Consider the following 13,499-nt stretch of genomic DNA (forward strand, 5'->3'; position numbering starts at 1 on the left):
TTCGCACTATTTAATCTTGTGATGAAAAATTTTGTTTTATCTATATCTATACTTACTACTTAATAAATAAAACTTTCCTTTGCCACATGTCATTTGTCTACCCCATCCTTACTTTCAAAATCCTTCCTCCTATATGCCTCCTTTTGTCACTCACAAATTGGATTCTCTATCCGACTCTATAACCTGAACAACCGTTTCCTCGTCCTTGATCATGAAGTTTCAATAACCCTAAACCAAATACGAGTTGTGTCAATTTGTGATCTTTGATTGTTGAAAAATGGGTATCATAAATTCTTGGTTTTGTGTTTATATACAAAGTCAAAAGTTAACTAATTCATACTAATTGATGTCTTTTGTGGTATCCTTTGTCTCAATGAGTCAATGCAGAGATCGAAATATTTTTTTTTTCGACTTCAAATTTATTACATGAAATATTTTCTTTTTTTCGACTTCAAATTTATTACATGTTCGTCATCTTCATAACATTGAGTATATGGTTGCTGTAAATCTTTTCCTTTTTTCAGCAGTAATATAAGAACATGGTTTGCAGGCACATAAGATTTTTGGCAACAGATGGGCCGAGATAGTAAAGCTGGTTTCAGTTAGGTAAATAATGTTTAACCCATATTTGATTTCCAATTTCGTAATAACAATGATAAAATTAACAAGATTATTGATCTTCGCATGTTTAATAAAGGACGGATAATGCGGTTAGTAATCCGTTCTCAACTTTGTTTAAGAAGAGAGCAAATGATGAAGCATCGCAACAAACAACAAAGGGACCGACTCCACCATGTTTAAGATTCAGAAACACTTCTATAAACTTCCATGTCTCCTTAAAATATAAGGTATTTTTAACTCAAGATCAAATCTAAAAGCTCAAAAATATAATTTAAAACAAACAATAATTGTGTTATTCTTATTCAGGATAAAGTATATCCCTAATAGAAGAGAAGGCTGGCAGCAACTTAGACCCCCACTTACTGTAATATTACAAAAATGTCATAACATCAAACACATCTACAACTCAACTTCCCCTCAAAAGTGACGAGGTGTTGAAATATGGTAATTTGACATACAAGAACTTTTTGTCCTAGAAAGTGAAGTTCAAAATATAAGGGGGTTGGGGGTGGTCCGTGATGGGCGCTCACCACGCGTGATGTGGTGTGGAACACCGTCGTTGATCCCCCCATCACGCGTGAGGGGGGAAAACCGTGGTGGTGACCACGCTTGGAAAAGTGACCATTGGGTGGGGTGGGGGCTTGGGTTGTGACCGTTGGAAGGTTAAAAAAAATTAATTTTTTTATACAATATAAATAACCTACCATTTCAATCCCACTCAAAACACTCTCAATCCTCTACTACAAAAACCTATTTCTTTCACCACTTTAAAACAAAAAAATATGGAATTTCCGAGAAACTTGTTGCCGCTAGACACCGATAGCTCTTCGTCTTCGGACGATGAAATTCTTTAATGGTTCCCGTTGTCATATAAAGAAATTGAAGGTTCGATCCATCCAAAGAAAAAGATGGCAGATCGTGATCGTATACATGACCACGAAGTGCTAATAAACGAATATTTTGTGGAGGATCGTTTGCCGAAATACAATGACGAGACGTTTAGAGATCGGTTTCGTTTGCCGAAATCTTTACTTTTAAATATTGTAGCCAACGTGGAAGCAAGCGAAGAATGGTTTCAAGAATCTTACGGCGCGAGGGGCAAACGAAGTTTTACGCCGCTTCGAAAATGCACATCCGCTATTCGTCAAATAGCGAAAGGCAAGCCACCCGACCAATTCGATGAATACTTAAAAATGTCTCAGAGATCTCTACGAAACCAACAAGACACGACATTACACGTCTAGAACTTCACGTACATGTCTACAATTCTTTTGTAACGTGATTATTTAATTGTATGGAAAAGAGTTTCTACGAAAACCAACAAGACACGACATTACATGTCTTTACGCCGCGCATGAGGCTAGATGGCATTATCCAGGGATGATCGGTAGCATCGATTGTACACATATTGAATGGAGGAATTGTCCACGGGAGTTGCGAGGGGCGTATGTTAGGGGTGATCTCAAACGACCGACCATCGTACTTGAAGCGGTTGCGTATTTTTGGATTTGGCATTCTTTTTTTTTTGGTGTTCATGGCTCAAACAACGACATCAGTGTTCTATACATATCACCAATGTTTCAAAGCGTAACAGATGGTACCACACCCTTCTGTCCGTATTTTGTCAACGGGAGATATTACAGACGTTGCTAGTTTCTTGTCGATGGTATCTACCCGGCACGGTCTGTTTTTGTGAAAGCCTTTTCATTTCATGTCGAGGTCAAGGAAAGGTGTTCAAGAAGTTGCAAGAATCGGCAAGAAAAGATGTCGAGAGAGATTTTGTGTCTTAAATGGTAGATGGTGCATACTTAGTCGGCCGGTTCGTGCAATGAAAAAACCCATGATCTATAGCATTGTATATGCATGCATCATATTGCACAATATGCTAATAAAAGAGACGAGCATGCAATTTCTCCAGATTGGGTGTCGAATCCTCCTACTCAAGTTCCCGTTCCTGAGAATGTGCAATAAGACTTGCGGGATTAAGATATTCACCATCGGTTGAGATATGATCTAGTTGAACTTGTAGGTTCTTTAGATTTGGAATTTCCGGATTCGGACGAGGAGCAGACTGTTTAGTGTAACTTTTTATTTTCTTTGTTGTTTTTTTTAATTTATTTATATTTGTAATATATATTTTATTTAAACGCGATATTTATTTAACATTGTTTTATTTTTTATATAATTTAAAAAAAAACATCACACTACACAATCACAGCACCACCCCCACTAAATTCCATCACTAGTGATGGATTTGGTTGGGGTGAGATGGCACCATGTAATTGGCTAGAGAAAGTGATGGAAATACCATCAAAATGAACCACCCATCCCCCTAATTTATATCAGTTTCAGAAAAGGTAACTAATGAATAATGCTTTTAAAGGAACATTTTCTCAAGAAAGATGATCCAAAGATTATTGCATTGCTAAGCTCATTGCTACAACCAGCAGAACTGCTAAGCTCACTAGCAGTTAAGTTAGTACAAAGAAAACAAATGGGGAGTTATGAAGATGCTTGCAAGGTTAAGAGATTTCTCAGTGTTCTATTCTTAGTTTAAAAATAGGAAATAAGTTATTTGATCTTATTAAATTTAGGTTGTTCAAGATTTTTTGAAACAATTAAAAGAAAGTGTTGCTCTTGGATTGAACACATCTAATATGGATATAAGAAGTTGTGATGAAGGCAGTCAACAATCTTGGAGGTACTATAACGGGCAGAAATGGGATTTCTCCTGCAATAGCTAATCAACAGTTAATTATAAAATTGTGTAGGCAACTAGATTTATATCAAGGATCTTCGGATGGTTTCTGGAGTTAATGATAATTATTAACTCATGGATCATAATATATTATTTTTGAAAATTTCTTCCGAACGGAACCGAAATCAGATAGGATGTGATTTGGGGTCAATTCCAAAAGTGTATTACAGTGCAAATGAATGTCTTAAATAAGAAACATGGTGTTTGTTGTTTTAATTTAACTAGAGGAAAATGGGTTCAGTTGGGGCAGCATACAAGCAACAATGCAACATTGTCATTTTTTTTTATCTTAAGAGCAAAATTGTTTTGTGGTTTTTCTTTTTTTGCAATTTAAAAAAAATGGGAGTGGTTGACGTTTTGCTAGTGCACCCTTTTTATGGTTCAGAGTTGACTTTGATGACTCCAAGGGTAAAATGGGCAACTTTAGTCAACTGTTTTTTGGAATCGAATGATTAAGGACGTATAAGTTTGATAATGATGGATTATTTTTATTGAAGATGGGCTCATTGGGTTATTCGGTTATCAGTTTTTTTATGAACGGGAACTATCTTGATCGTCTCCAAATTAATTATGTGGTTTATTCATTTATTTATTTTTATGGATAATGATTGTCTATTTTGTGTGTACACAGCTTCATATTCCATGACATTTTGTTCATGTTTGTTTTGCCATATTACTTATATCACACATAGTTAGAGCGTATTGTGAGGATCTTTTTTTTGTTTAACATTGTATCATTCATTCAACCCGTGTAGCACACGGGTTACTAAGCTAGTTCTCCTATTACAAACCTTATATAGATATAATATCATATTTTCTTACAGAGATTTGTTTTCTTTCTAATCGGATTTGTCGCATTAGTTCGTTATATGATTAACATCCCAAAATTTTGAGGTATTATAAAAGTATTTTATTTCTAACAATAAATGATTAATTCCGATACCTAAACGAACGACAATACTAAAAACATAGGACTCTCAGTCGGCTCTCAGTCGGCTTTTCTAAAGAATCGTCTTATTCTGGATGGGCCTTTAGTGGTAAATGAGATTGTTTCATGGGCTAAAATCCATAAACAAAGGTAATTCCATCGGTTATTTCGGACTCTCAGTCAGCTTTTCTAAAGAATCGTCTTATTCTGGATGGGCCTTTAGTGGTAATTGAGATTGTTTCATGGGCTAAAATCCATAAAAAATGGTTTTTTATTAAGAATGACTTTGAAAAGGCCTATGATAACGTTAACTGGGAGTTTGTGGATAGCATTTTGAGCCAAATGGGGTTTTCGGTGAAATGGAGAAGTTGGGTTCGGGGTATTCTTTCAGTTGCCAGTTCCTCGGTTTTGGTTAATGGGTCCCCCACGTTTGAGTTTAAATGCTCTAAAGGTATGAGACAAGGGGATCCTCTTTCGCCTTTCCTGTTTTGGGTTGTTATGGAAGCCTTGTCTTCTATGATTGGGAAAGCCTGTTCAGAGGGACTTTTTAAGGGCTTTCAGGTCCCGAACGGAGGTCCGCTGATTTCCCATCTTTTGTTTGCGGATGATTCGTTGATTATTGGCGAGTGGGATGATGATAACGCTAGAAGTCTTTCTCGGATTCTTAGATGTTTTCATCTTTGTTCAGGGTTAAAAATCAACTTGAATAAATCTAAGCTTTATGGTTGCGGGGTGGATGGTAACGAAGTGGGTAGAATGGCTAATCTCCTAGGCTGCTCCCCGGATTCGATCCCTTTTACTTAGCTTGGCTTAAAAGTGGGCGCTAATATGAATAGAGTTAACAGTTGGTCACCGGTTATTGAGGTATTCGATTCAAGATTTTCGAAGTGGAAAGCGTCCTCTCTTTCGATTGGGGGGAGGGTCGTCATTTTAAAGTCGGTTTTAGAAAGCTTGCCTATATACTACTTGTCTATTTTTAAAGCTCCTGTTAGCGTGATCAACACATTGGAAGGCAAGATTAAAAGATTTTTGTGGGGAGGGTCGGAAGAGGTTAGGAAATTCATTAGTTCGCATGGGAAATAGTTGCTTCTCCGATCAATAAAGGAGGCCTAGGTATCTCTAGGTTAAAAGACGTTAATCAAGCTTTGTTGTCCAAATGGTTCTGGAGGCTAAAAACCGAACAAGGAAGTCTCTGGAGGAAAGTTATTGAGTCGATTCACTGCTCCTCTAGAAGCTGGGAATCTGTCCCGGTCAATAAAAAAATCACGGGAGTTTGGAAAAATATCGGAGCCGTTTTAAAGAAAATAAGGGTTAGAGGGTGCAACCTGGTTAGTCTGCTCAGAGGAAAGATCGGGGACGGAAAAACCACAAGATTCTGGGTTGATTGGTGGCATGATCGAGGACCGTTAAAAGACTTATTTCCAAAGTTATTTAAGTTGGAAAAAAATAAATTGTGTGTTATGAATGAGAGGGTCAGAAGGATTGGTTCCTTGATTGAGTGGATGTGGGAATGGAGAAGACAACCGACTTCGGAGGAGGAGCTTCTAGAATGGGAGGAACTTTTTTGCCTGTTGGGTGTGGTTCTCGGGTTTGGAGGGGCTGATCGATGGGTTTGGAGAGGAGACATTGGAAAAGATTTTCCAGTGGCTGCTGTGAGAAGTTTAATTGTGGAGGATCGGGATGCGAGTAACAGATACGTGCTTGATCGGGCTAAATGGGTCCCGAGGAAATACCAAATTTTCATTTGGAGAGCCGTTTTGGATCGGATCCCTACTCTGGAGGCTCTTCAAAACAGGAACATCATGGTGGACTCGGATATTTGCCGGCTTTGTGATTAAGCTAAGGAGACGGTTGATCACCTTTTTGCTTGTTGCAGTGTGGCGGACAAGGTGTGGAGTTGGGTTTCGTAGTGGTGTAAGGTTCATCGGTTCTTTGGCTTTTCCATTAGAGATTTGGTGGAACTTCATAACATTGTTGCTTTGTCTAAGGTGAAAAAAGAAGTGTTCCAAGGAATTATTGTCATTGCTTATTGGAGAATTTGGAAAGCTAGGAACGAGTTGATCTATGAAAACAAATCGGTTATTATAGAAGAAATTATTGAGGATGTAAAGGTCTTGGAGTTCCCCTGGTACTGTAATAGACCGAAACTTAAACGGGTCTTGGGTAGATTGGTGTTCCTTTAATCTCATGTAATTCGGTCGGTGTTTGTTGTAGTCTTTTCGGCTGTCTGCCGTGTTTTATAATATAGTCATAGTTAAAAAAAAAACATAGGACAGCATCAATGTTTGAACGGCTTGTTTTTAATTTTATCCACTCATTAGGATTTGATTCTCATTGCTTAAAAAATGTAAAAATTTATTTAACATCTTGATACCACTAGATTAAAAGTCCTTGATCAATATCGAATATTCAGAGAGAAGCTATACATTTTGTAAGATAACTTAAGACCTGTGTGTTAAAGTAAACCATACATTTTATCGCTTGAAAAGGCTCTATAGCAAGCAAAGATGATACTGCATATAGCGTGTAAAGATGATATTGTGTGTTTGGGCACGTATCATATCATTGTTTTATTTGTTTTTTAGTCTTATCATTGCCCCCAAAAGCTCAATATTTTTTATGTTTTTCAAGTCACAAAAGGTTACTTGGATAAAATAATCAACATGTCTAGTTACACGGTTTCCAGATTCTATTCAACTTTAGAATGAGTACAATTATATTATATTTGTTTACGTAACGTTGGTTGTGCCTTTAAAATTATATAGTCAAATAGGACATTGTCAACTTCATGTCTCACATCTTAGTTCAATTTGCATTTGATTAACAAAAAACATTAATAGTAAGAATGTTTTCTATAAGTTGTATAAGATACCGTCTTAATTAATAAAATCTTGTTTAATGTTTAAAAATAACAACGTAAATTGTAGTTTGTGTCCCTATGGTTTATGCATGGGACGCTTGTGACCCTATTTTCAAAAATGAGCATGTTGAGCTAATTTGTTGTCGGGTGAAACCAGTTTACGTTGTTTTTTTAAAAAAAAAAAACGAAATGGCATTTATGTTCTTTTCGAATTACCATTTGTGTCCCTATGCTTTGCATTTTTATACTAGTTTTGTGCTGCAACTCCACCATGTTCAACCAAACTCCATATGCACACTAATTAACATCACCTAATTATCATTAAAAACCTTCAATAATTATTACAAACTATACTTACCGTTAATTTGCAAACTTGATCAACAAAAACCATGAAATTGATTAAGAAAAATGGATATCGATCAATGAAAAACTTTCGTCAACCAAAACCTATGATCGGCAAAAAGGAAATAGAAAAAAAGTGATAATGCGCTACCTCCTAACTAGAAGGAATTTCATAGAATAATGTTTATACTTTATACCATCAAATACATAAACGTGTTAGTCGTTTCTTCTCATCTTTTCCTTGGTCTATAAACAAAAAAAGAACAAGGAGAAAATAAAGAAATCAAACTAGCAAACTCATCTAGAAATTAATAGTAGAAATTTAAATATATGGATAGGCAAAGTAGAATGCATGCATATGATGAATGCTAAACACGTACTTTTAAACACAAATGGATATAACATAAGTTCTAGCACCATGTTGTCAAAGATAAGTCCTAGCACCATGATATACAACCAGTGACGGATTTACTTGAACGGCAGGGTGTATAAGCCTCTACTTAACTTGTTAATGGCTTTGTAATTTTCATATAATAATTAATCCAAATTCAATATTTCAGTGTCTTTCACAACACCCAGGTTTTTTATTCTTTCCCTCCAAAAGCCCAATTTGATAAAAGAAAATAATATCAATGCTTTTGACACTTGAATAATAAAAGCATCATGAGTTTATGACCGTTAACAAAGAAATATTCAAGCCAAAAGTTGTCATAATGTCATTACTACACGTCTTACGAATCTAGTTTTGTTTATTTAGATAATCCTCATTGATGGTCATGATTTCTGGAAGAAAGATAGGTACTAAAGAGCGTGTTTCAACCCCGCTTGGTTTAATAAATATAGTAATTAGTTCGACTATAGTGTAAAAAGACCGATCCTTTTTACCGATTTCGTTTTACCCCACTAAACTAAATTTATGGTCCGCCATCGTATATAACTTAAATTTACATTCTAAACATCAAATAACATAATTTATGAGTTTACAATATGTATTAATTACCAATTAAACATCTTCGAAATTCTTGATCATGCAGTCGATCTAGCTTATACATCAAGTAAATCCATAACCCTCAATGGGTCATTTAAGATCATGCATAATCGATAATTTTTTTCCAAATGAATATTTTAATCTACTTCCGTTATTGCTCTACTAGCTTATAATTATATTAAGCCATCCGTTACACATGCATATTAATTCGCTCAATTCATCTTAATCAATCATACAAAGCAATACATACAACCATATCTTATCACAATCTAAGTAAAATAATCACAAAACTAAGAAACTAAACAACCATAACCCTATTTATACTAAACTAACAAAGATAAACTAAAAAGTTGAAACATAAAATAATAGAAAAAATAAAAATCGCTCATTCTTCAGCTTTCATCTTCCCCGAGCCCAACTCGCGTAGTAATTATGCTCCATAAAAGGAACACATCACACGGACGGTAAATCCCCCCCCCCCTTTTTTCTTTTTCTCCTCTATAGTTAACGACTTACTAAAGGCCCAAAGACCATGTTGGCTTCATCTAATACCACTACGGAAATTTGAATCCCGCTCGTATGGACATCTTATGGGGCTTAGCCCTTATCTTGTCATCCCCCCCCCCTTTTCTCTCTCGTAAAGGACCCATGTTTTTCCCCAATACTAATTTCACCTTTGGTTCCATCTTACGATCTCTTTACTCGCATATAACCGCCACGCCTTGCTCGATGACCAACAATCGTCGCTCCTTTCCCACTTTTCAGGTCCGTAGTCATTCCAACAATCCATAAGTACCCATCTTGAGACATAGAACCCTCCTTGTGACCCTTGGCCACGCACAGACTGTTGGGTTTCTATGGAATTTATAAACTTAGTTAACCATTTAACTAGTCACAATTAAGGCGGAAGCGAGATATTTACAAACTTAACATATGTATCCATGTGTTTATATATGTATATATTACAAGTTTATATAAAATATGTTCATGAACAACCTAGTTTATTCATGTCATAAGATTACCAATAATCTATATATTAGAAACCCGAGGCAAGGATCAAGTAATACGGAAAAACTAAACTATCAAAGCTTGTAAAACTTACATTCTTAAACCTTTAAGAGATGTAGTTGATGGTTGAAGAAGATGATGATGTTGATGCTAGACTTTCAAAAGAAAATCCTCAAACGGAATATACCCCGAGCCTCCAACACACACCGAGCTATGTTAGGGAGCTTGAACACCAAAAACCGAGACCCGAACCTCTTCCTTTTGTTTTGCCCGAAAACAAGAAGAAAGAAAAGAAAGAGTTGTTTGGTTTTTGGTTACTTGAAAGTTTTGATTGATGATCTTGATCTTTATATCATAATTCCATCAAATCAAAACATGGTGTTAGGTATTTTGGTCAAGTAACCCATACCAAATCCATGACAAGATATTGACCAAAATCATGGGGTGTGGGGCCCACCCAAAACCGGCCCCAAATATAATTTTTTTTAATTTTTTTTTTTTTTTATTTATTTTATACTTTATAAAATATAAAAACACCCCATCTTTTATAAACCATTTTATAAAAGAACACATAGTTAAATAATCATTCCAATAATAATTATTTGAATAAATAAATTAACCAATTAATTTATTTAACACTTTCAAGTAAGTATTCAGAAACCCGATTTTCTGAATGTATCGTGTTCTGTATTTGTCTCATAGATCTTATCTTAACAAATACATAATTGGTGTGTGTCTTACTCGTTATTGGGTATGACCCGACTTGGATCAAACACAATTAGTCACATTAACCTAATTATGTGTCTCGGGCATATGGTATTCCAACAATCTCCCACTTGCACGTGACTCATAAGAAGTTAATGCTAATGGTGAATACCGCCTAACAACAGGTCACCACCCCTAGTGTGTTTGACTAAGTGCCATTCAATAACATCATCCCCTTCAAGTCCATACTTGATATGATATAGGTAAGTCTTATCATTATATCCCTTTGTTACTAGATGTCCTGTCAAATCGAAGAGACACAGAGTGATCATTCTCTCAATGATTTAACTTAACAGGCCTTAGACATCTAAACTCTCAACACATAAGAGGAACAAATTCCATCTTGACTGCATACATCCTCGTTGACATCTCATATGATATCTGAGCTCTTTTTTATACGTCATCGTGTTACTGAAATAACAAAGAAGAGAGTCAAGATATCAGACTTGATGAAAAACCAGATCCGATATGCATCTCAGGTCAAAGGACACAATGATACTCGCCTTTACTCAAGGATTACTTATGATCAGTTGCACTAACTCCATGCAGTGATCCTTGAGAGCGGATCATGTCCAATATTTGTATCCCACAAATATCTATGAACCTTGGTGGCAAACCTATGCCCTATATTCATCACATGAATATCAACCAATCCGGGTTCATAATAGTCTTTCCTTCATACTTGTTCCCACAAGCATGATCGACTACGGACTTTTAGAACAACATAAGTCATTCATGGATTAAACATGCAAATATAGAACATAACTCATTGAAAAATTAAAATATAATTAATTTTCATGAGATACCCATTACATTCGTTCTTATACAAACACTAAATACAGATTAAATCCACTCACTAGAATACCGAAGTCCTAATGCACAAACATGACCCTCATGCTTTGGCCTATCGAGGAGCTTCGTGAGTGGGTCCGCAATATTTTGATCGGTATGAACTTTATGAATACATATCTTTCTCTTTTCAACTTCATCCCTTATGTAGTTGAATCTGCGCTCAATGTGCCTCGTTTTCTGATGAGCACGAGGCTCCTTGATCTGTGCAATAGCACCTTCATTGTCACAGAATATCTCTAGGGGCTCCTGAATGGTAGAGATAATCCCTAGATCCATGATGAACTTTTTCATCCATGCAGCCTCTTGGGCTGCCATTGAAGCGGCGATGTACTCAGATTCTGTAGTGGATAACGCGACAACATCCTGCTTCGAACTCTTCCAAGAAACAGCGCCTCCATTCAAAATGAAGACATATCCCGACTGTGACCGAGAATCATCTCGGTCAGTTTGGAAACTCGCATCCACGTAACCCTTTACGACGAGTTCCTCCTCACCAGACCCATATATTAAAAACATATCCTTAGTCCTTCTAAGGTATTTTAATATATTCTTGACAGCCATCCAATGACTGTCACCTGGGTTGTGCTGGTATCTACTCGTTATGCTTAAAGCATACGAGACGTCCGGTCTAGTGCACATCATTGCATACATAATAGATCCTATTGCCGAAGCATAAGGAACATGCTTCATCCTATCCTGCTCTTCCTTAGAGCTAGGACTTTGGGATGAGCTTAACACGGTTCCTCTAGGAATAGGTACCAAACCTTTCTTAGAGTTTTCCATCCTGAACCTTTTCAGGATTTTATCAATGTATGCACTTTGATTGAGTCCGATCAATTTCCTTTGTCTATCCCTATAGACCTTTATTCCCAAGATATATGTCGCTTCTCCAAGATCCTTAATTGAGAAACGACTACTTAACCACGCTTTAACGTTTTCCATACTTGGTATATCATTTCCAAATAAAAGTATATCATCGACACACAAAATAAGGAACATGACTATACTCCCACTAGCCCATTTATACACACACGCCTCATCACCGTTTTGGACGAAACCAAACGCTTTGATTTCTTCATTAAAACGATGATTCCACATTCGTGATGCTTGTTTCAACCCGTAGATTGATTTCCTTAACTTACATACTTTATCAGGATTAGATGGATCGACAAAACCTTCAGGTTGAACCATATGGACATCTTCCTCAAGATATCCATTAAGAAAAGCGGTCTTGACATCCATTTGCCATATCTCATAATCAAAATGAGCTGCAATGGCAAATAATATCCTGATCGACTTAAGCATCGCGACCGGCGAAAAGGTTTCATCATAATCAATCCCTTGAGTTTGCGTGAAACCTTTTGCTACAAGTCGTGCTTTGTAAGTATCTAAATTTCCATGCATATCGGTCTTCTTCTTGAAGACCCACTTACATCCAACCATTTTGGAGTTAAGTAGACGATCAACCAATTCCCAAACTTGGTTATCGTGCATGGATTGCATCTCGGCGCTCATGGCTTCAAGCCACTTGTCACAATCAGGTTGTGACATAGCATCTTTGTAGGAGATCGGTTCATCCGAATCGACCAAGTAGCAATCATCCACGAGAAATCCATATTTCTTGGGAGGTCGACTAATCCTACTAGATCTGCGAGCAACGTGTGTATGATCAACCATTTGATCACCTTCAACATCCTCGTGTTGAAAACTAGTATCGACCAACTGTGTATCATCCAGTGATTCTTGAACCTCTTCAAGTTCCACTCTCTTTTCACTAGGTCCTTCCATAAGGAACTTAGTTTCTAAGAAGTATCCTTTGCGTGAAACAAACACCTTTTGTTCACTAGGATCATAGAATATATATCCTATATCATCCTTTGGGTATCCTATGAAGATACACCTGATGGATCGAGCCTCAAGCTTATTTGGGGTGTCACGTTTAACATAAACTATGCATCCCCATACCCTTAAATATGAAAAGGATGGAACCTTTCCATGCCACATTTCATAGGGTATTCGATCCACCTTTTTGGTCGGGGCCATATTCAAAATGCGAGCCGCTGTAAGTAGCGCATATCCCCAAAATGATGGTGGTAGTGAGCTTCGTGCCATCATTGATCGAACCATGTCCAACAGTGTTCGATTCCTCCTCTCGGATACTCCGTTATGTTGAGGAGTACCAGGAGGAGTGAGCTGTGAAATAATTCCACAATCTCTAAGATGACTTTGAAAAGCATCACTTAGGTATTCGCCTCCTCTATCGGAGCGGAGTACCTTGATTGTTCGGTCGAGCTGATTTTGTACTTCATTTTGAAATTCCTTGAACATTTCAAAGGCTTCATGTTTGTGTTTCATTAGATACACATACCCATATCGA

The 13,499-nt window shown here is 36.8% G+C and overlaps 1 pseudogene; it reads left to right on the forward strand.

The window, feature by feature from the left end:
- Nucleotides 1-6,145, forward strand: part of LOC143634767 (putative UPF0481 protein At3g02645) — a 29,035-nt pseudogene extending 22,890 nt beyond the window's left edge.
- The last annotated feature ends 7,354 nt before the right edge of the window (nt 6,146-13,499 follow it).

Source organism: Bidens hawaiensis, unplaced genomic scaffold (assembly GCF_021521415.1).
Source record: "Bidens hawaiensis isolate Kalapana, Puna unplaced genomic scaffold, B.hawaiensis_p1.1 tig00007241_1, whole genome shotgun sequence".
Taxonomy (NCBI): Eukaryota; Viridiplantae; Streptophyta; class Magnoliopsida; order Asterales; family Asteraceae; genus Bidens; species Bidens hawaiensis.